General features: G+C 39.6%; 1 non-coding gene and 1 pseudogene across 1 annotated transcript; both read right to left on the bottom strand.

Annotated features, from left to right (window-relative positions):
- Positions 1 to 16,522: 16,522 nt before the first annotated feature.
- On the bottom strand, positions 16,523 to 18,488 carry LOC122668494 (annotated as a pseudogene).
- A 3,947-nt stretch (positions 18,489 to 22,435) lies between these two features.
- Positions 22,436 to 22,528, bottom strand: LOC122670205. The gene has a single exon (XR_006334179.1). It is a non-coding gene; the product is annotated as a small nucleolar RNA Z103 (small nucleolar RNA).
- Between the last annotated feature and the right edge of the window lie 913 nt (positions 22,529 to 23,441).

The following is a 23,441-nucleotide window of genomic DNA, read 5'->3' as shown; positions in this document are numbered from 1 at the left end:
CATCTACTTCGTCATCATCATCTAGGATTTCCACTACATCCACCCACTTTGGTGACTCATCTTTATAGTCAATACATGATGATGATTCACCCTTTGGAGAGTTGAACAGCTTAATACCTGATGAACCAACTCTCATAATACGTGACTTGAGTGGTCGTGGAGTAGCTAGAGCTCCCACTGACAACTGGTTTCTTTTTGTTAGGTCACACAATCCAAGATCCAAATTATCTAGGGCTTGGATCATACCTGAATGTGTACGAAAATGCAGCAGAAGAAGGATCAAACACCAAGCTTATGGTTACGAGCACACGAACGAATCTCCACGATCATGACAGGCTTCTCCACAAAGAACTCCACACCACAAAACCCTAGGCAACTGAATGGATACCCTAGGAAAAACACAGAATTTGAAAGAGAGGGAGAGAAATTCTAATCAATTAATGCACACTCTTAGGGTTTATGCCTTATATCTATTTATAGGCTAAACCCTGAGATAAGCCAATCAGAGGAGGGATCGGTCACTTAAGTGACCGTCCTTCTCTCTCTCTCTTGTTTTCAGCTTAGCCGGCCTGCCCCATGTGGGCAGACCAGCTGGGCCTAAGGCCCGTTAACGTTTTACATCTCCCATTCGCCCACACAGGGCGCATAAATTTAATTATGCATTCAAGTTTCTCTCATTCCACATTATCCTCCATACAGGTAATGGGGTGTGCGACTTGTCGAGATGGTATAAGGTAGGAGTACTATATCAAACTTCCATCTAGGCAACATAGTACATCACTCTCAAAAGTCTCAAAATACCCCAAATGATCTACTTACACTCGATCTAACACTCTTGATCCCTCATGATGAGCAGTGTTAATCCTTGGTATGTAATGTACTCATGACTGTGTCGATCACAAATACGACACGTCGCCCGGGCAATGAGTCACATAACAAAGGTGTAACATCCAATGGTTTTCCCTAAGCCCCTCATGTCAATCCAAATATCCCCAACTGCTTTCCCAATCGCTTCCCGCTGGACTGCATCATCTATGGTCCTAAGGAGAACGTCAAAGTAGCGTCATTGGGTGTCTTTCTCATGATATTATCTTAGGTAATAAGAGTACTGTGGGACTAATATAATCCACGTGGCTCACACAGTGACGAAGTAGGGATCCATTCGGTCACTCTCACTATCGATCGGCATGAGCACATGCAGTATGATGTGCATGCTATGGCGTAACTCCCACTAGGGTGGGCATGTCACTCACAATAAATAAACGCCATACAGATCTTAGTCTAGTCGCTACTCTAAGCGCCTAACCTGAGTCTCTAGCGCAGTCACCCTCATGGTTTCTGCCTAGAACCTAACATCTGGCTTCTAACAAGCTACTTAGAAGTGTGGTATCTTCCAAGTTGGATCAAGTAAAGGTCTCATCTTAGCTCTAACTAAGGCGCCATAGAGCACACATGCTCATGGACTCATCTCGCTCGCTACACCCCAGTGCCGAGGCAAATCACTCTTGTGAGTGGGTCGATTCTATGCCTGGTGGCATCTTTACAAATAATGAATGTATACACATAAGAGTACTCAAATAAATATATGCTCATCAATAAATGTAAGAGAAATACAAATAAATGTCCATCACAGACAAAGTGTTCCCAAAGCAAATACATATCAGATCCGCTTGAGTCCCAAGTTCCTAACGCGAACTAGGAAAACATCTCTGGCAATGGGCTTAGTCAACGGATCAGCCAACATATTGCCAGTGGAGATATGTTGCAGAACAACTTCACCTCACGCTACCATGTCTCAAATGTAGTGATACCATATGTCAATGTGCATGGCTCTACCATGGAACTTGGGGTCCTTTGCAAATGCAAGCGTTGTCGTGTTGTCACAGTGTATAAGCACAACATCGTTTGAGTGAGCAGAAACGCTAAGTCTCTGCAAGAACCTCTTGAACCAAACGGCCTCCTGTATTGCTGCCTAACATACAACGTACTCCGACTCCATCGTAGACAGGGCAATGCAGGTCTATTTCTTGCAACTCTAAGTGACAGCCCCACCTCCCAGGACAAACGCATACCCCGAAATGGACTTGCGCTCGTCTCTATCACTAGCCCAATCAGCATCACTGTAGCCTCTCAGTCTCAAGTCTGAACCACTGAAGGTAAGCGAGAGGTCTGCAGTGCCACGTAGGTATCAAAGTATCCTCTTTATTGCCTGCCAATGAGCTAGCCTTGGGTTACTTTGGTAACGGCTCACCATGCCAAGTGCAAAGCAAATATCTAGACGCGTGCACATCATCGCATACATTAGGCTGCCTACTGCTACTGCATAGGTTTTTTGGACATTTGGTTTCTTTTTTCATCACTCTTAGGGCATTGGTCTAGGCTCAAAGTACATGCCTTGTCCATTGGACTGTCAATGGGTTTCGAGTTGTTCATATGGAACCGCTCCAGGACTTTCTTTATGTAAGTCTCTTGAGACAAACTAAGAATTCTCCTAGTATGATCCCTCACAATCTTCATGCCCAACACAAAGTTGGCATCACCCATGTCCTTCATCTCAAAAGTAGAGGACAGCCACTCTTTAGTGACGACAATCATTTCAATGTCATTCCCAGCCAACAAGATGTAGCCAACATACAATGATAGGATAAGAAACCCCTCCTTGGACCGTTTAACATACACACAGTGGTCCTCTTCAATCATGTCAAAACCCGTAGTGGTAATGGCATGGTGAAATCTAATGTACTACTGCCTGGACGATTGCTTAAGGCCATAGATGGAACGTTTGAAACGGCATACTTTGCGCTCATGTCCCTTCTTCTCAAAGCCCATAGGCTAAACCATAAAGATCTCCTCGTCCAGTTCTCCACTGAGAAAAGTAGTTTTAATGTCCATTTGGTAGAGTTCCAAATCCAACTTTGCGACAATGGCTAGAATGAGGCGTATTGAGGCCATTCTCACCACAGGAGAGAACGTCTCATCATAGTCTATACCCTCCTTTTGGGTATATCCCTTCGCCACAAGACGTGCCTTATACCTGTCAATTGATCCATCTGCCTTTCGCTTGACCTTCAGGACCTACTTGTTCCCGATGACCTTGCGCCCAGGTGGAAGATCAACTAACTCCTAGACTTGGTTCTTGCTCATAGAACTCAACTCATCTTCCATAGCAGCTTGCCACATTTCCTTAGTTGGAGAAGAGAGTGCCTTACTCACTGAGGCTAGCTCATCCTCATCCCTCGGGGCAAAGACAAGGGCAGCGTCCCCTTCAATCTCAAAATGACGTCGGGAATGTGTCCATGTGCCATTTTACGCGCAGAGGGTTCTTGACCCGTGGGTTGTGCACTTTCATTATGTAGCATACTCCCACTGGGCTGATGATCACTCTCACCCTCTCTGGCAATCTCTTGATGAGTGTTTAATTCCTCACCCTCGCTAAGAGTAGGTGAGACGCTTTCATCAGTCTCTATCTCAAAAAGATCAAGGTCTCTGCAAGCGTCACTAATGCTAGGAAAATCAGTCTCTAAAAAATCCACATCTCGAAGCTCACTCTCTGTCATTCCTCCATCTTGATGTTCACCGTACACTACATAGCCTTTCGAGGTATCGGAATATCTTATAAAGATACTCTTTTTAGCTCTAGGGCCAAGTTTCCCAAACTTATGGGAGGTACTATGAACATATCCTGCACATCCCCATGGTCGCATATGCCCCAAAGTGAGCTTTGCGCCTTTCCATAATTTATAGGGAGTAGAGGAAACTGACTGTGATGGCACGCGGTTAAGGACGTAGGCAGCGGTTAACATAGCATCCCCACAGAAGGATATTGGGAGGTTGGTCTGCGCCATCATCGACCTAACCATATCTAAAAACGTCCTATTCCTCCTCTCTGCTACACCATTTTGTTATGGAATGTGGGGAATAGTCAGCTACCTAGTGATTCCTTTTTCCTCACACATCTCTTTAAATTGATCGGACAAATACTTGCATCCTCGGTCAGTGCGTAGAGTTTTTAGCCTCTCGCCTTGCTGAGTCTCAACCTCTGCTACAAAGCGTTTGAAGCAATCTAGTGTTTTGTAGCGGTAAGCGATCAGATACACATAATCATATCATGAATAATCATCGATAAAAGTGAAAAAATAGGAAGCACCATCACCTGTTGGATATGTGTATCCATCAAACCCGATTCGGTCCGGTTCAACCCGGTTTACCTTTGTATTGAACTTTTATACATTTTAGTTTAATATTATCACATGCGATATAAACTTTTTGAGCATTATGTGTCCGTAAGTTATACTTAAAATGGTAGTCACAACTAGGGTTTGGGCTGGGCACCCTTATCATATGGTCGTCGCATTGCGTATGCCTAGACATGTGATGTCAGGGTACGAATGCGAGTACTCACATGTTGATGTGTGTATTGGTGAAGAATCTGCTTTGTCGATTCCCTCATGTATTACTGCTAGATGTAGGAAGGGATAGACATGTGTCACCGACACCCTTTTGCCTGAGGGAACCCTGTCACTGCAAAGTGTGACCGCATTCTTTGGTTCATCTATGACTGAGACTCAAGCGAGTCAAAGCCGGTGTTCTGGGAATGCGTGAACACTTTGTGAGTGAAGGAGTTACTCAACATGGTTACCACTACCCGATTGGGGAACACCAAGATCGATATTGTCTGTGTATGGTCGGATCAGAATCTGGATCCAGTGCCGTTTTGCAAATGGTTTTGCAAAAATCTATTTTACATAAAATAATAGATTATTTATAATTATTTGAACAAAGTGTTTTATCGAGTTTTGCGGGACCCGATCAGATGCACAGACGCTCTTATATGGGCATGTACTATGGATTGGGGTTTAGCAGTACATGTGTACATGCCCTAGATTCCATAATGATGGTGTTGATTAGTGAGGGGGTTGTATATGATAAATTGTTATCATATAGGGAGCTATTTGGACTTTGCTATTTTAATTGATTCTTTATTTAATTATTGGATATGGTGCTAATTGTAATTATCCATAAATATTAAATAAAGTAACTAATTAATACTTTCCCTATTAGATTCTGCTTCTTCACTAAGTAAAGGACTCTGAGATAAACAGATAAAGCTTATCTGAGATAAATAGATAAAGCTTATCTGAGATAAACAGATAAAGCCTATCTCAAATAAATAGATAAAGCCAATTAGGAGAGAGAGTGTCAGACTTTCACAGGGATTCTTCCCATCAGGGTTTTGGAAACCCATCTATAAATAGAAGCCAAAACACAGGAGGGGAGCAAGGCTTCCATGTTTTTTCACTGCCACCCCCTCCCACGGTTTTGGCTCTCCCTCTCTCTCTCTTGTGATCTCTTCTTCTTGCTCTCTAGTTTTGAGAGCTAGGGTTTTAGAAACCCAGGTCTAGTTGAAGATACATTCGGATTGGCTTGGAGAACCTTGGTAGCACCATTGGAGGTTCAGATTTGTTTGCTTGGAGTGCTTCTTGGAGGAAGAACCTCTGTCTATTGGAGGAGCAACACTTGAGAGGCTCACCAGGTTAGCAACATTCTGTTAATTTCTTTTTATTGTTATTAATTTTTAATATTCATAGGATGCGAAAGAAATCCGAATCGATTTATTTTCGCCGCGCATTCGGGCATGGGATGGATCCCTCCCTCCATGTGATGGAACAGAGATGTTTGTTTTATTTATGTTCGGATCCCATAATTATGGGGAACATGAAATAATGAATTTAGGGTGCACCAGGGTTTCATGGGCAACCATGTAAAACCCTAAAAATTTAAATAAGGGCACCCATGGCTTCCCATGGATTAGCCCCAGGGTGCAAAACCCTAATTTTCAGTATATTGATTTTCTAGGGGTGTAAAACCCTAATTGGTTTATAATCGATTTGCCTAGGTGAACCGCCCTGATCCCATGGTTTGTAGTTTTGGCCTACAATGCGTTCACGTTCATTGGTCCGGAGATGTCTGAATAAGCAAGCTCTAGGGTCTGGGTTGCCCGTTTAGCCTTTCCAAAAGGCTTTCGGTGGGCCTTACTCATTAAATAAGCCGCACATGTCGGTAGGTTAACTTTAGCGAGTGAGCCAAGAAGGCCTTCTTGAGTTAGTTGTCCCATTCTATCTCGACCTATGTGTCCTAGTCTAGTATGTCAAGTAATTGAATCATTACTAGTATTAGAATCAACTACAAAAAATGAAGAGGAAATAATAGGAATTATCAAATCTAATTTAATAAAATCATTCTCAAGCCTACAATATCCACAACTACTACCATCCAATCGTATCTCAAAAGAGTCACCATAAAAAATAAAGGAATATTCTAAAGTCAATAATGCAGTAACGGAAAGTAGATTATGCTGGATTTCTGGTGCGTATAGCACATCATGAAGTAGCAAGATGCGTCCAGGGTGCAATGTGAGTTGGTAGGTACCAACTCCTTGAACTGCTTCACTTGTGTCATTCCCCATGTAAATACTTTGGGCGACATCCGAAATCTTTCTATAATCTACGAACCCTCCTCGATCTCGCGCTATGTGTCTTGTTGCACCTGTATCTACAATCCAATCAGATTGGGTTTAGGCAACCAAAACGTGTGTACATATAAAAGTACAAGGAAAGAGAGGCAGAAATGGTACCTGCTTCGCTTCAGTGCAATCACGAGCAAAGTGCCCCATCTTCTGGCAGTTATAGCACTTGATCTTGGTGATATCTTTCTTTCCACCTCGTTTGCCATGTCAGCGCTTGGTGGTCTTATGCCCAGTTGGTGCAGCTTTCTGAGCTTGATCCTGATTCCCAGTGGTCCTTTGTCTCTTGCACTTAAATCCATTCTTGCGCTGCCCCACTTGGGCTACAAGGGCATGTGATTGGGTCACCTCTAGGCGCTCCGCCTCTAATTCCACATGAGCGGTAATGTCATTAAATGTCTTGACAGTGTCGTTATGTGTCAGAACTATCTTCATTTGCCCCCAGGACTCAGGCAACGTCCTGATGACAGCTTATACTTGTTGCTCATCAGTAAGGTGTACCCCAACATCATCCAATTTTCAGATCATGTCTTTCACGACCCTGAGGTGTTCAACCATAATGTGCTCGGGGTCCTTACGGTACATCTCAAACTTCAAGGTCATGGACCTAAGTCTGGTCGTGGATGTACCACCATAATGGAGCCTTACCTGGTCCCACATGGACTTGACAGTCTTACACTTCTCATACTGGCCGATGAAATCATCGTGCATCATGTTTAACATAAGAAAGCGCATTACGATCTCTCTTAAACCAATTGTCGTAAGCCTCTTTTTCTTGACGGTGACGGGCGGTAGTACCCACTTCGGGTGGGGCCATTTCAGTGGTCAGGTGTTCAAGGTAATCTTGCTCATTAAGCAAGAACTTGACCTTTCGGTGCCACATGTCATAGTTGGTGCCATCCAACTTGTTGCCTTGGTTAAGGTCAGCAACAACACTCTTCGAGGACGTCACTACAATGTGCAAGGGAGGATATTTAGTATACATCCATAAATCCAAAATTTTATTCAAGAAACCCTAATTAAAATTAATGGTACCCTTCTCCCCAAGGTGAGACCAAAAATTTCACTAAACTGGTAATCAAATCTCATATTGTGTAGGTCTGAGGACATATAACTTTAATTGATTTTGAACAAAAATGGGAAGAAATGGCATCTCCCAATCACAATTTAATGCGCCATACATACGGGTGCACAAGGGACTCAACAAAGAGACCCAGTTTGGTACTTGAAGTGATATGCCGAGTCGATACGAGGTTGTGATACGCAGTGCAGTAGCTCCCATTAGATGGCTTCTCAAAATAAAATATTAAAAATTACAACTGGCTCTTTACATTCAAGAATCCTACTACAAACTACCGACGAGCACTGCACTTTGTATCACTTCCAGGTACCAACTCTAACGCACATCTATCCAAATAAACATATCATTTGACAAGTACCAAATCCATCCCATGGAAAAATAAATAATAAAACACATGGTGTGCATGGGATGGGGTGTTTGACAGTGATACCCTAATGGCAGCGTCAAATAGGTCTGTACCGCAATGGGGGGAATCATATATTTCTTTATTAACAAAGTGGTTTTGGGCGATCTCCAATACACATGGAAAAAATATGGGAAGATTTGGAGCAACACCCTATCTCCCATTTTTCTCTCATAGATCTCACAAAATGATTTCTCACTAATGGAGGGTGCACATAACATAAATAAAATACTCCCCAAAAATGAGAAACCCTACAGGGGAGATCCCCAAAATTTGTTAGGGGCCACAAAAACAAATCATAAATACAAGATATGCTTCAATTAAGAAACCACATGAATAACATATCATGGACAAACTCCAATGCATGCATAACAAAATAAAGCATATGCATATAACAAAAACCATATCATATGCATTTTGTTATAACAAAAAAAAACCTAAATCATGCATATATTTCCATTAGGAAAAAAAGGTAAGGGGGTGGGTGAAGGAATTCCCACTTCACCCATCTCCTTCTCCCAAAAAACCCTAAAAATATTTCTGCCCGCCCCCCCCCCTTTTTTTTAATTTATCAACATATGACTACAGCAGCCACTGGCCACGGCCTACTGCTAGTGCGACCATATGGCCTGGCTACATATAGCCATGGATACGGACAGAAGGGAAAAAGAGAGATGAAAAATGGGGCAAAGAGGAGAGAGTGAGAAGAGAGGTCACTGTTACCGTGACATCACCACCATTAAACTCCAATCATGACCCTTTTGTTTTTTTAAATTAAATATGGCCTCACCCCTCTCACCATGATATCATCCCATCATTACCCTCTTTTCCTTTTTTTTGTTTTAACTTCTATAGATTAGAAAAAATACAAGGTTTTAGTGGAAACTCAAGGCTGCAAGTGCACATGGCTGCAACCATCACACGCATTTGAGGAAGCAAGTCATGAGTGCGCAAAGCTATCGGCTAAGGCACCCAATCCGTGAGTGCTTAGGAGCATGCTCAAGTGCCAGTAGAGTGGCAGAGCAAGGAGCGTGCATGTAGGCCTTTGTGCGATAGCGGTAGAGGCAGCGGTAGCCAGTTGCAATGCAAGCATTGCCTTGGCAGCATGCACCGCCGTTGGTTACAGATCTCTAGAAACCTAAAAAAAAAAACCTTCTCAAATCAAAAGCGAACCATAAACCCTAATCGGCTATGATGCCATTGTTAGGTCACACAATCCAAGATCCAAATTATCTAAGGTTTGGATCATACCTGAATGTGTACGAAAATACAGCGGAAGAAGGATCAAACACCAAGTTTATGGTTACGAGCACACGAACGAATCTCCACGATCATGACAGGATTCTCCGCAGAGAACTCCACACCACAAAACCCTAGGCAACTGAATGGAAACCCTAGGAAAAACACAGAACTTGAAAGAGAGGGAGAGAGATTCTAATTAATTAATGCACACTCTTAAGGTTTATGCCTTATATCTATTTATAGGCTAAACCCTGAGATAAGCCAATTAGAGGAGGGATCGGTCACTTAAGTGACCGTCCCTCTCTCTCTCTTATTTTTAGCTCAGCCGGCCTGCCCCATGTGGGTGGATCAGTTGGGCCTCAGGCCCATTAAAGTTTTATACTTTTCTTAGAAGGTCGACCCCGTTTGCTTGCCATAGCTGGATTAGATATTGTTGGGTAATTGTATTACAATTTCTTGCAAACAATTGAAATAACACAAATTGTATTACAATAGCTAAGCAATAGAAACTAGGTTGTTGTTATTTTGACCTTTGGCTGAAATGAGAAGACCAAATTTTGAATTTGATGTTGATTCACACCCGCAATAACTTGAACAAGCTTTGAACAGGATTGAGGTTGAGTCACACTTGTGGTGCTGCCTTTAAGGTAATTGATGCCTCCTACTACCAAGGATTGTTCTACACCACTACCCCAAGATAAAATAACCTCCAACTAGAAGATAAAGCAGTTCTTCTAGTCCCTTAAAAGAGCCAAGAGCTTCAGCACAGCAACCCACTAACCTTACACAGACTTAAAAGAAAAGAGGAAAAGAAAAATAAACCTCAAGTGATTGCAATGTGTGGGCATGGATGTATATCAAGATGTGTGTTTTGTAATGTATTTGATTGGGTTTATATAGATCCAAAACCAACCCTTGCACACCCTTGGAATCCCCAAGAATAACCACCCACTAATGACCAATTTAATTGGAGAATGAGACTTATGGACATGAATTGAAAATTAATTCCTAATTCATGGTCATTCCCCACTAAAGACCATGAAAGGCCTTAAAACCCATAAAGAAAATAATATAACCCATGACCATGAATTGAGAATTAATTTCATAAATAGAATTAATCTCAATCAATATTCTTGACCCACCTTCCTACTCATAATAATGACCATGAATGGACTTTAGGGTACCCATAGGATGTTATAAATCCTTCGAAATTCAACCATAACTTTGATCAAATATTACCTTGATCCCATGGGTCCCACACCATAATAAAGTAATCAAAACCTTTTTGAAACTTCAAAAATAAAATACATTTTAAATGTTTTAAACTTAACAATCCCCCACAAATTTCAAAATGATACGAAAGACACATGTTGTGACTGAATTAGACACTATAGGACACATCTTTGTAGATGTCTTCCAGACTTGAACCTACACTACGTTTAATGGATCGCGCTACAGAGTAGAGCTGGAGTTAGACTCCTTGAACCTTTCCTCATTGGTGTAGCTGACCATCCCATCAATCATATCCCATAGGCCGACTTTTGGGCTACCCATCATATAATCCTTTTGGACTTTTGAACCGGCCATGTCCCTTATTTTGAACTCATGAATGTTTTAGAGAATTTACCTATAAGTTCTCATTGGCGACGGCCACACCCCTACATTCATTTAGGTTAGTCCCTGGTGTGTACCACAATTGACACACCCCCACATTTTCTGGGATTAGACTAATTAAGAGCTATCGCTCAACCTCTTTCTTTGTGGTAGTACTACTGTCATCATCTACAGCTTGGAATGAATATTTATACAAGTAGTAGTACAAAACAGGTCAATCGGTGACTTGGTTTGTACCTCTTAAACCTAATTCAGGCATTTAGTCTCTTCACATGTGTCCATCATATGACCTAAGGATTAGGCCTAAACCCCATTCCTGTAGAAGTACTGCACAAGTTCTTGACAGACATAGACTTTGTGAATATGTCAGCTTGGTTACTTTCTGACTTCACATAATCGATAGCTATCATTCCTTCATCTATGTACTGTCTCACAAGATTGTGTCTGAGACGTATGTGCCTACTTTTACCATTATATATCTGGTTCTTGGCTAGATGAATAGTCACTTGATTATCACAATGTAGTGACACCGATGGCGTCAGTTTTTACTATAACGGAATATCCGTCATTAAGTTCCTAAGCCATTCAGCTTCCGTTTTTGTCTTTTCCAAGACTATGAACTCAGCTTCCATGGTAGAGCCCGTCCCACAAGATTGCTTTGTGGACTTCCATGAGATTGCACTGCCTGCTAATGTAAATATATACCCACCTGTAGCTAAGGACTCGTTTGTATCCGAGATCCAATTTGCATCATAATACCCTTCCAAAACTGTCGATTTACCACTATAATGTAAACTATAGTTTATAGTACCTTTTAGGTACCTTAGCAACCTATCAACCGCGCTCCAATGTTCCTTATTTGGATTGTGATTATGTTGACTCAACTTTCCTACCGCAAGGATAATATTTGGATGCGTACAATTCATTAGATATGTGACCGAACCAATATTTTGAGCATACCTTTTTTGATTCACTGGTTCACCTAGGTTTCTTTTCAAATGACACCCCATATCAAAAGGTGTTTTAACCGCTAAAACTTCATGGTACCCATACCTTTTAAGTATATTTTCTGCATAACGGGCTTGGGATAGTGAAATATGATTTTTTTGCTTGATAATCTTGATCCCAAGGATCTCACATCAGCCTCTCCTAAGTCTTTTGTATCAAAACTAGACATCAAAAGTTTCTTAGCTTGATTCATTATTTCTAAGTTTGTTCCCATTATAAGCATATCATCTTCATATAGTAGTATGACGTCACTACCACCATAGAATCTGATATATATAAGCATCTTTCAGCATTGTTTACAACGAAACCATTTGAAATTAGAACCTTGTCCAACTTTTCATGCTATTGCTTTGGTGCCTGCTTCAATCCATATAAGGATTTTCAAAGTTTGCAAACCTTTTGCTCTTGGTCAGTTACAACATAACCTTCTGGTTGCTTTATGTAAATTTTCTCCTCTAAGTCCCCATTAAGAAATATTGTTTTCACATCCATTTGATGGATGACCAGGTTATGTATTGACACCATTGCCAACATAACCCTTATTATGACAATTCTAGACACTAGGATAAATGTGTCAAAATAATCAATATTAAGCTTTTACCTAAAACCCTTGACAACAAGTTTAAGGTAATTGATTGTTATAAGATCTCATGGCTGATCTTGGAGATGTAAACAACAAGGGTGATGCATCGAACAACAATCTCAGTGATGGAACTGTCAACGAAGGAGATCCTTCAAACAATAGTATTGAAGGAACAATCAACATCTAAGAAGGTGGAGTTCCTGTTAGTCGCAATGGTAAGGAGATTCTTCTTTAGGGTACCCATAGGATATTATAAACCCTTTGGAATTCAGCCATAACTTTGATCAAATATTACCTTGATCCCATGGGTCCCACATCATAACAAAGCAATCAAAATCTTTTTTAAACTTAAAAAATAAAATATATTTTAAATATTTTAAACCTAACAGATATGAATGTATCAATTTCTATAGTGCCAGGAGACTTCCAGAAATGGTTGGGAGTGTTCATGGGGTTGGGAAACTTCAAGGAATGATTGGGAGTGTTCATGGGGTTGGGGAACTTCAGGGAATGCCTAGGAAAACTCATGGGGTTGGGGGATTTGGGGCTCTTTTTTTCAAGAGAAAAACTATTCATTGTCAATGAAAGGCTAAGAAGTTGAATGGTTGATATGAAATGGTACAATCTGATACATTCTTATATAGAAACTGTAAACCAAATGAAAGCATTAGAAAACAAGAAAAGATGGAGAGTCTCTCAAAGAGCAAACTTAGAAAAAGCATACCTAATGAAGAAGATTGAGGGGGTGCTTCACGAACCTATGATCCTTGGGAATAAAGGAACCAGACATGCATTAATTGAGTAGGCACCGGAAACAGGGATCTGTGATGATTTTTTTTTTTTTTTGATAAAGGGATCTGTGATGATGGAGAAGGCATGGAAAACCTAAACCGGGAAGAAAGCTTCACAAAAGGAACTAAATCTGAGAAAAAGGAACTACATCTCCATAACCGTAGTATCCCATGCATCATAAAAAGCCACTCTAACTCTCTCTCAAAATATGGATTTTCTACTCTTAATGGAGGCAAAGACAAAATCAGCTCCAATTTGTGCTCTAGTGTTTGAAGAGTCGAAATCTGCTGGATTTGTTGATTCGAAATCAAGGAAAAAAATAAACTATACTGGTTTGAAGTATCAATTTCCATAGTGAATCATGATACTATGTTGATATCGTATCGGTGAAACGGTGCGGACAAAGGATAAATCAGTAAAAAAAAATCATTTTTTTAAAGAAAAATCAGGGGCAAATTTGTCTAATACAGCTGATCCATGTCGATACCATATTGGCATCAACTCAGTATTGTAGATGATCGATACCCGATTCGCTATGAGAGATGCACAATCTCAGAAAGATCACCTTTGCCATTAAATTATTGTTGTAACTTCTAAGTAAATCGGCACATTTCTAAGTAATTGAGATGGAAAAAATTACGCTGCCCAGTATGTAGCATAGTTGAAAAATCGGGTTTTGACTAAGGTGAGTCACTCAAGTCGAGTCAAAATTTGGAAAACCCTAGTTAAGAGTTGTGTAGACTAGGTCAAGGTAAAAAATAATGATACTAGGTCATAAATCGTCCGAGTTAAATAAGAATCGGTATTTGTATCCGAGTCATGACAAATTTGAAAAAATATACGTGACTCGCCTTGACCGGGTTTGAAAAGGCCAACTCACCAGGTTTTTTCTGAAAGACGATTCGAGTAAAAAAAACCTGGTTTTCCAACTATGGTATGTAGACTTTTCAATTTTCTCTCCATTTGTCAGAAACATTGAGATGCCGACTAGAGGAAACTAAATGGATCTGATCCAAATGCTGATCCGAGTGGATCATATGATGTCTTGTCTGGCATCGTCGGTTAACGAATTTTTTTTCAAAAAAATAAACACTAATGGATATTTTTTTGCAAATAAAATTTAACACCGTATTAAGGCCTTGCATTTTTTTGTCATCTGTTACAAGCGCAGAGATTTTGACAGAGGAAACTGATCCTTAAAAACGACCCAAATGGATTTGATGTTGCCTTCTCTTTGATCTCTATAAAATTAAATAAATATTAAAATCTCAAGGAGCTGACGTGTCGAAAAGACAAAAAAAATAAATTCACAACTTCTGGCATGTTGGCTGTGTAGCCTGATCTGAGTGGATCATATGATGTCTCGTCTGGCATCGTCGTTTAATGATTTTTTTTTTTCAACAAAATAAACACTAATGGATATTTTATTGCAAATAAAATTTAACACCGTATATAGGCCTTGCATTTTTTCGTCATCTGTCACAAGCGCCGAGATTTTGATAAGGGAAACTGATCCTTAAAACCAACCCGAATGGATCCGACATTGTATCCTCTTTGATCTCTATAAAATTAAATAAATATTAAAATCTCAATGAGTCGACATGTCGAAAAGACAAAAAAAAAAAAAAAAAAAAAAAAAAAATTCACAACTTCTGACATGTTGGCTGTGTAGCCTGATCCGAGTTGATCATATGATGTCTCGTCTAGCATCGTCATTTAACGAATTTTTTTTCAACAAAGTAGACACTAATGGAAGAAATTTTTTTTTTTGGGGGTCAAATGACAGAGATTTTGATGAAATTATGATTATTTCGTCATATCTGTCAAACTTGGCTTATATTGGTAAAAAAAATGGGATACTATGATCATTTAGGGCATATTAATGATATTTCTATTCTGTTTGACACTTTGAAGGGATCCCCTCGACAGAGAGGAACGTCGACCGATTGTGACCATTGTTAGCAAAAACGCGTTTAAAACTCCGTTTTAAACACGTTCCAGTTTTTTACCGTTTTAAACCCGTTTTACCATATGCTTTCCAAACATACGGTAAAAAATGGCAAACGGCAAGCATTCCCGTTTTAAACGCGTTTAAAACACATTCCCCTTTTTTTGGCGTTTTTAAGACCTTGGGCTTAACTGATCATATCTCTCTCTCCCGAACTTCGATCGGCTTGATTCTTTCACCGACGTAAAGATGACTTGAAGGGCTACATTTTTCATGATATCACCTTCAACTCAAAGTCAATGCATGGATACCGGAAATAGAAGCATGTATTTCAAATAAAAATTCCTCAATTTATAGGAGAATAGTGGCGTTATTTTGGTTCCCTTTTTTTGAAACATAAACGTTTAAAACACGTACCATCCGTTTTTTGTTTTTTACCGTTCTCTGCTTTTTTGACCGTTTTATTTGACCGTCCGTTTACAAATTTTTATCGTTTAAAACTCGTATCGTAAAACTCCGTTTTATTACCGTTCCCATTTTTGCTAACTATGATTGTGACTCACCACTAAGACAGGGCCTTTAAATGTCAACCTCTGCATCCACGATCATCCATGACTCAAATGGACTTTACGTTGCCTCCACTATGATCTCATTAATATAAAATAAATATACTAATGGAATTTTTGTGTGTGAAAAAAGTGACTTCTTTCTTCTTCTTTTTTGCCATTTACCATACGTGTTAGCGTGCCAATAACATTTATTAACCAAATTCCCCGACCCAATGAATCATACGATGCCTCCTCTATTATCCTAATAAAATTAAAAGCAATAATAAACACCAATTAATTTTTTCAACATTTTAATTCGTCTCTTGGAAATTTATCAGGTGCTCTACCTGTTTGAGCTAAAGATCCACATACAAAAAAAAAATGCCCGTTCTTACAAGGTAGAAAATAACAGGGAAGTTGGAAAGGGACAGACTACCAGCCAGCTCAGTATCATCAGCTTCATATACTTACAAAACTTTAAACATATACCAGGAGTTTTTTCATTTCAATCCAAATTAAACAATACAACCAAATGTTTACAAAAAATGATCATCTTTGTACATGTATCTAGAACATTCTTATACAAGGTATCCCAAAAAAAATAAAAATCCATCTCCTAACTTAAAAAAATTATTGTCTATTGTTGCTCCCATGACAAGCTTTATGATCTCATACTGAACAATGAGCTGTAAAATTCCTCTGCCAATATTATCCATTTTAATGGATCGAGTCTCCATATGTACCTCTAAGGACGGACCAATAAGGTCAATAATTAATCTGTCATTGCACTATAACAGATTGCAACTTGAGAAGCTAAGAAAAAAGCAGAATATTTATTCAATGAGGATAAATGATTGATTTTTAGTTATGCTCTACCATGGAAGAAGCTCATAATCCTTACCTCTTTGAAGATCTCACTATAAGAAACATCTTCAAAGCCCTGCATAGCAAATGAACGTTAGAAATCAATCATCTTCTGTATGAAAGAAATGTACTCCATTTAATGGGTAGTTATGCACAAAAAGAATTCAATATGAAATCATGAATGCATAAGTACAAACATGCATCTTCACTTCATCCACAAGCATAAAAATTGGAGGTCCTTTTGTCTAGAGAATGGCAAAGTATGCATTTAGAGAGGGAGAGAGAGACCAGTTTCTGGAACAGTTTGAGGGATGCTGTGTTTGATTCTGCAATTTTAGCACGAAATTTGTTGATCCCAAAATTCTTAAATGCAAAAGCCATCATCATCAAGACTAATTCTTCTCCGAGCCCCCTGCCACAACTATGCTGACAAGAATAGGATTATAAGCAATTTAAGAAAGAAAAACCATTTCTCCACAATTGAACTTGAATTGATTATACTATCCTAGGAAGAATCAATGAAATTAGCCCCTCTACACCCCCCCCCCAAATTTGTAAGCAAGTACCATCACTTGAATCTTAGACCATGGAAGGCAAATAGTAGGCTTCTTCCATGAATCAAGTAATGGTATCCATGACTGCATATTGGATTTCTTAAAATCCCAATGTAAATCTCCTAAGGTCAATTCAAATGGAGGAAGATATACTAGTGCTCTTGGATCAGACTAAACAGAGGCAAGGAAATATTAGGATCACAAACTTGCTACTCTGGTTAAATCACCTCAAGTGATACTACTGCCAACCCATATTGAAAGCTATCTCATCTCTAACATAATTTTTTTTACAGGAAGTGAAGTAGAGTAAATAGGAAATCAAGATTGCTAACAGCACAAAAGGTATGATGCTGATGGAACTCAAGGAATAGTATGTGGTTGGTACCTCTTGCGTTCGACTATCATTATTTCGATCTCTGCCGTTTGTGAATTGTCCAAGTCATTCATGTATATATTCACATCACCAACCATAGCTGAAACAAAATTCACTCCCTAAAATATGCAGTTGATGAATATGAGGCTGAGTAATGAGAATTTGAGCAACTCAGCTTCAATTCACTAATCAAACTTAATAAAATCATAGTAGATACCCAAATAAAAAAGGAAATCATAATAAAACTAGAGCAGTAGATATAAAAAAACTGTCCAAATTACTAAAAGAATAGTCAAAAACACCAGAAAATAAAGCCCTATACATGAAATCCAGAAAATAAATTTACTTACCCTCAACATGGGGATCTCCATGGAAGAATTCTCCTATAATTCAAATGCTTATCCAAGACAATGAAAGTGTGCTCTACAATTATTTAATTATGGAAGGCAGAACAGAGTATCGTGAAGACATTGTTAAGAAAAGATTAAAAGAAAAGGAGAAGATAAAGAGAAATTGGAGGAAGAGCAAAATAGAGATTAGATTTACTATTAGGGTCCTGAGCCCAAAAGAGGTGCATGTCGTACTCTTGATCTAATGTTAGTGGCTCTGAACCTGTAGCTTGAAGTAGTGATGGACCGTGCATCCATTCATGATACCTGGGCACATGCTCTCTCATGTAAGGAGCCAGTGCTACCTTCTCTCCCTCCAAACTCACCCTTATCTTCTCTATCTCCCACTCTCACTCTCTCGGCCACAGAACTAATGATAAATTGGCCATGTTTGCAAGTCTCAACCCTTAAGCGTGCAACTATCACGCGGTGTGGAGAGAACGAGGGAATGAGGAATTAGGGATGTAGGAAGGAGAGACTGGCGAAGAGGGCGATGGTTTTGGAGATTGCAACTTCTTCAGGGACTTTTAGCTCACCGGAAAAAAGAGAGAAAGAGGTTGGTTCATCGTCGTAGAAGAGAGATTTGGGTATTGATTTTGGGTTGGGGAAGATGGATAGTGCAGAATTACATTGAAACCCTTTACTAAAAAATTAATCTAATATTCTTGGGTTCCTGGATTTTCCAGCAATGAATGTGATTTTACAGGAGTATCCTTACAAAATTATTTCCAACTGCGTCCTAACCTGTAGTTTGAAGAGGGTAGTAGGTGTCCTGTTATGTTTGGATAAATAACAAACCCTTGTTATGTTAATAATTCCCCTTTCATCATTTACAAAATCCATACAAACCAAAGCCATACATAATTAGCAAAATCTAAACGAAATAATACAAACATAAATATGATTTTAGAGGACAACAACTACAAACCAAGCAAAGAGTCTTGGTGGATTTGAACCACCATCTTTTAGGGGAATGCCCAACTGCTCTACCTGTTTGAGCTAAAGACTCAAATACAATAATAAGATAAGATCAATTCTGAAACTGTTGGAACCACTTCCTCTAAAAGACCGACCTTGTAGGAAAGAGAGTAATAATATGTATATCATACAGGAGCTCTAACACGGCGGACTATCCAAAGGGGGACACAAGTGGATAAATAATTTTTTAAACACCTGCCCGCTCCCAGGGGGACTCGATACCGTGACCCCTGCCTGTTTTGATACCATGTTGGAACCGCTTCTTCTAAAAGGCCAACCTTGTAGGAAAGGGAGGAAATAATATGTATATCATACAGGAGCTCTAACACGGCGGACTATCCAAAGGAGGACACGGGTGGATAAATAATTTTTTAAACAAAACAAACACCCACAACTGAGAGAGAGAGAGAGAGAACAATGGTAGAAATGACGTTAATGCCTATCTCTATCTCCAAATACATCAGATCCAGAGTGTAGTGTCTCAGAGACAGATGAAGAATCTAATACTGAGATGTGTTCAAGATTGGAAGTTCTCCTTGTGGTATAATAACGCTATCAAGGCAATCAAGAAAAAAATAGTTTCAGAACCTTCTTTTCAACGATTGTCTCTCTTCTCAAACTCAGGAAATTTTGACAAGAGGAACAAGAAGATGATGGTGGGCCATCTACCTGTTTGTAGAAAAATGAACTCACCCGTCTGAATTCAGTTGAGGAAATGACAGAAATTTGAAATTTTCTAGCATCAAATGGAGCAGCAATGAGGGAGAGAAGGATAAGATTGAAGAAGGGTTTTAGAAGGTATAAGAGAAGAATAGTTAAGCCTGTCCATGACCTTCCCTCTGTAAATCTGAAGAGTGCTTCAAAGGTGGAGTTTTTTTAGGAGGGAGACGAGGGAAGATAAAAGACTAACTTTCAATTCACATATAGAACCAAACACTACATTTGAAAGTCCAAATAGGTGTTTCAAACAATTAGAGTTCAATGATGGTGAAATCTGAAATAGCTAAAGTATGATTATGAAAGAATAAATTAAAAGTCTAAACTAGGTGATCACAATGTTAAACAGATGCTGGCAGAGTGGAATTTCTGTGCAGAGCTTTAACAGAGATTTGTTGTATGAACCATGGGAAGTGCATGATAAGAAGGGCCAAGCTTTTGCAACCTTCAATGAATATTGGGATAAGTGCTTGCATGAGCCATTTGAACCTGCCTTGCTTCTTCCTCCATGGTGATTGGTGCCTCACTGCAGGTCTGTTCAGTCTTTTAGCCACAATACAAAGCTATCTACAATACTGTTGTCTGGTTGAGATAAGCAGTCTAGTTAATTTGAGATACATTATGAATGAAAATAGACAATGCAAGTATATAGGATTTATATATGCTTCTTCCTCCATTGTGAACAAGACAAATGCTTCAGGGCCAAAAAGAAAAACCTACAGAGGCACAACAATTGCCTTCATATTCCTCACCAAGTTTTAGTCAATAACCATGAACTCTAATTCTTTGCTTGGATTTTATTCATTCTTGTAGTTGTGCCCAGCTTCTTAATCCTTTAAAGAATATTTCACATCTGGCTCCCTGGCTTACATTCAAATCCACCACGGAATTGATAAAACCATACATTCGAACTCACCACAGAATTGATACAACCAACAATTCATCCTTTTGCAAACTAGATTGGCTTTACAAGGTCATTTGCAACAAAGGCTACCACTTCTTTTAGCAGACCTCCTTATTGAAAATTCATTTGATTTTAGTATAGGAGTATAAGCTGCAGGGTAGGAGGCTACAGTGTGATCAAGTTAACCCATTCTTCTCTAACCTTACAAGCTGGGTAGCAAGTTGTTTCCTTGCATCTAAATTACAGTCTGCCTATCTCTATCTCCAAATACATCAGATCCAGAGTGTAGCGTCTCAAAGACAGATGGAGAATCTAATACTGAGATTTGTTCAAGATTGGAAATTCTCCTCATGGTATAATAACACTATCAAGGCAATCAAGAAAAAAATAGTTTCAGAACGTTCTTTTCAACAATTGTCTCTCTTCTCAAACTCAGGATAAAACCATTTTGTGAAAGGGGCAATGTAAATCCATTTTACAATGATATATGGACATTGGAAGGCTAAGAAGTATTAGATTTGACGATAAAAAATGGAAATGGATCCACAGGAGCACTTCCCAAACAAGAGCAGTGGGATTGACCGCATTATCTCAATCTAAAAAATCAAAGCTGGCTGTTATTGGGAATCGATCAGCAGCTTGTGCATAAAACAGATAAATAAAACAAAAATTGGAAAGATTTCTTCTCCCTTTTGGGATACTAATGCACCAAACCACAAACCTAAAAATAGGGCATACCTGTACAAAATAAATTCCAAACCAACCAGCCAAAATAATCAGAAAGAAATTAATAAGGAAAGGGAACAGAGAGAGAGAGAGGGAAAAAAAACTATGTTACATTTTCCATCTGAAAGCTTATGATCATATGAAAAAAATACAGTAAAACGCAGAAATCAGAAACTGTCCCTAACAATTCACAAAGCAGTCACTACCATTAAAAAAAAAACGAAAAAGCAATCACAAACCCAAATTGAGAGAATAGGTCAACATGGATGAGGACAGGAACCCAATATGAATGAACCACAATTACCAGAAGCAAAAGTAGGAAAAGGGGAGGGGTTGAGGGGAGAGGCAAACCTCTCTGTGATTTATCCTTTCTCTTGATTCTCCCTCTTCCTGCTACAGGTTTCCTCGCTTCAACACAACCAACAGGGTCAGCATCGGCGACGAAAGTTATCCCCGGAGAGCACCAAACATCAGAAACAATAGCAATGGACATGGGGTTCGTCACCATTGTGGGCGTCGTCAAGCCCTACTGGTTCTTCTTCGTGTGTGGGTTCCGCTGCTTCAACCTTCCTCACCTTCTTAGCTTGCATCTTCGTAGTAAGTCAAGTCCAATAAATTATTTTTATCTATGCTTTATTTTCATGGATTCCTCCATGTATTTGAAAAAGGGAGTTGCATACGAAAAAAAGGAAGTTGTTTGAAGAGGGAAAGTATTTGAAAAAGGGAGTAGCAATGAAACAAAGGAAGGAAGTTGTTTCGGTTTTTTTTTTAGGGAAATTTTCAGCGTCCCCCCTGGGTTGGACCGTGGAATTAATGCCAACTCATTAAGTTCCAATATTTCAATTTGGGCTAAAAAACTAACGGAAATCACATTATACAAGTTAAGTAGTGATGTCATCATGTTAGTAATTTTGTAAAGTCAATTTTGCCCTTGTTTTTTTTTTTTATTCCTTTTTCTTTCCTTCTTCTCCTTCCTCTTCTCCTTCTGATGTTTTTTCCACTGCCATCATTGCCGCTGCCACCTCCAACCCTCCTTCTCTCGCTCCCCTGCAACCCTGCCACCACCCTCTCCAGTCTTCCCCGCCCCACCATATTCTCAGCAATCCAACCTTTCTAAAAGCGGGTTGTAGGTAAGAAAATTTTCAGGGTTCAAAATTCACAGGAAAAAACAGAAAGGCTGGGGAAAGAATGGATCAGACTCTTGGCTTGGATTCTCCGAAGAGAAAAAATAGCTTAGTATCATTAGAGTCCAGAAGTTGGGGAAAGAATCATCACTTCCATCCATTCCATACAAATCTCATTTTTCATCCCAAATTAAAACCCTAATCACGTAAAAACAGAAATTCAGAAAGAAATAAAATGAGAAGATAAAAAAGAGAAATAGAATTTCTCCAGATCTGCAATGGCACCTTTGATGCCGTCATTGCACCATCATGAATTCTCTCTCTCTCTCTCTTCATTTTTTTTCCTCTGTGTCCGCTTTAGGGTTTTGTTCCCCCAAATACCAACCATGGAATTGGAGCAGATAATTTTCCTGGAATTAGGAGATGGGGACTTTGGAATTGGGAGAAGAAATGGAAATGGAAAATTCCATTATGGGGACTTTTGTCTCTTCACTCCCCAGATTCTCATTCACACAGCTATCTCCGTTAACCATGGATCGATTTGAGAGAATTGAAAAAGAGCTTTAATTTGAAACTTACTCACCTGGTAGAGTGGGTTCAATCAATTGGAGCAAACCAAAAAGCTTGTTCCCTCTCCTTTAATCTGAAACTTACCTTGTTGCTGCTCAAGCAATCCTTCTCAAGGCGATTCACATTCTCACCACCGAAAAGCTTCTCCTCTTTCGACACCGAGAACGCATCAGGACAGCTCAAGGTTTGGAGCCTTGTACCACAATAGCAATAGACGAGAACGCAAGTCTGAGTATTATCAGTATGCAGAGTATGCAGAGTAGAGCCAAGCGGCAAGCATAGGGCAGCAGCGGCTTTGTTTCAGCCCTGTGTGTGCATTTGGGTTATTTTCATTGCACCGCAAGCGTTGTTGAGGGTGTGGAAGAGCTCGTTAGGTAGGTCGAGAGGGCAGCCTTGGAGGTTGAATTGTTCGGGGAAGGCTGGGATCATGGCTGGATGAGATGGGGTTGAGAAGAATGGTTGGATCAGGGCTGGATGAGATGGGGTTGGGAAGAAAGTCC

This window comes from Telopea speciosissima, chromosome 7, assembly GCF_018873765.1.
Source record: "Telopea speciosissima isolate NSW1024214 ecotype Mountain lineage chromosome 7, Tspe_v1, whole genome shotgun sequence".
NCBI lineage: Eukaryota > Viridiplantae > Streptophyta > Magnoliopsida > Proteales > Proteaceae > Telopea > Telopea speciosissima.
Note: the sequence above shows the minus strand (reverse complement) of the source record. Positions and strands in the feature narration are given on the sequence as shown.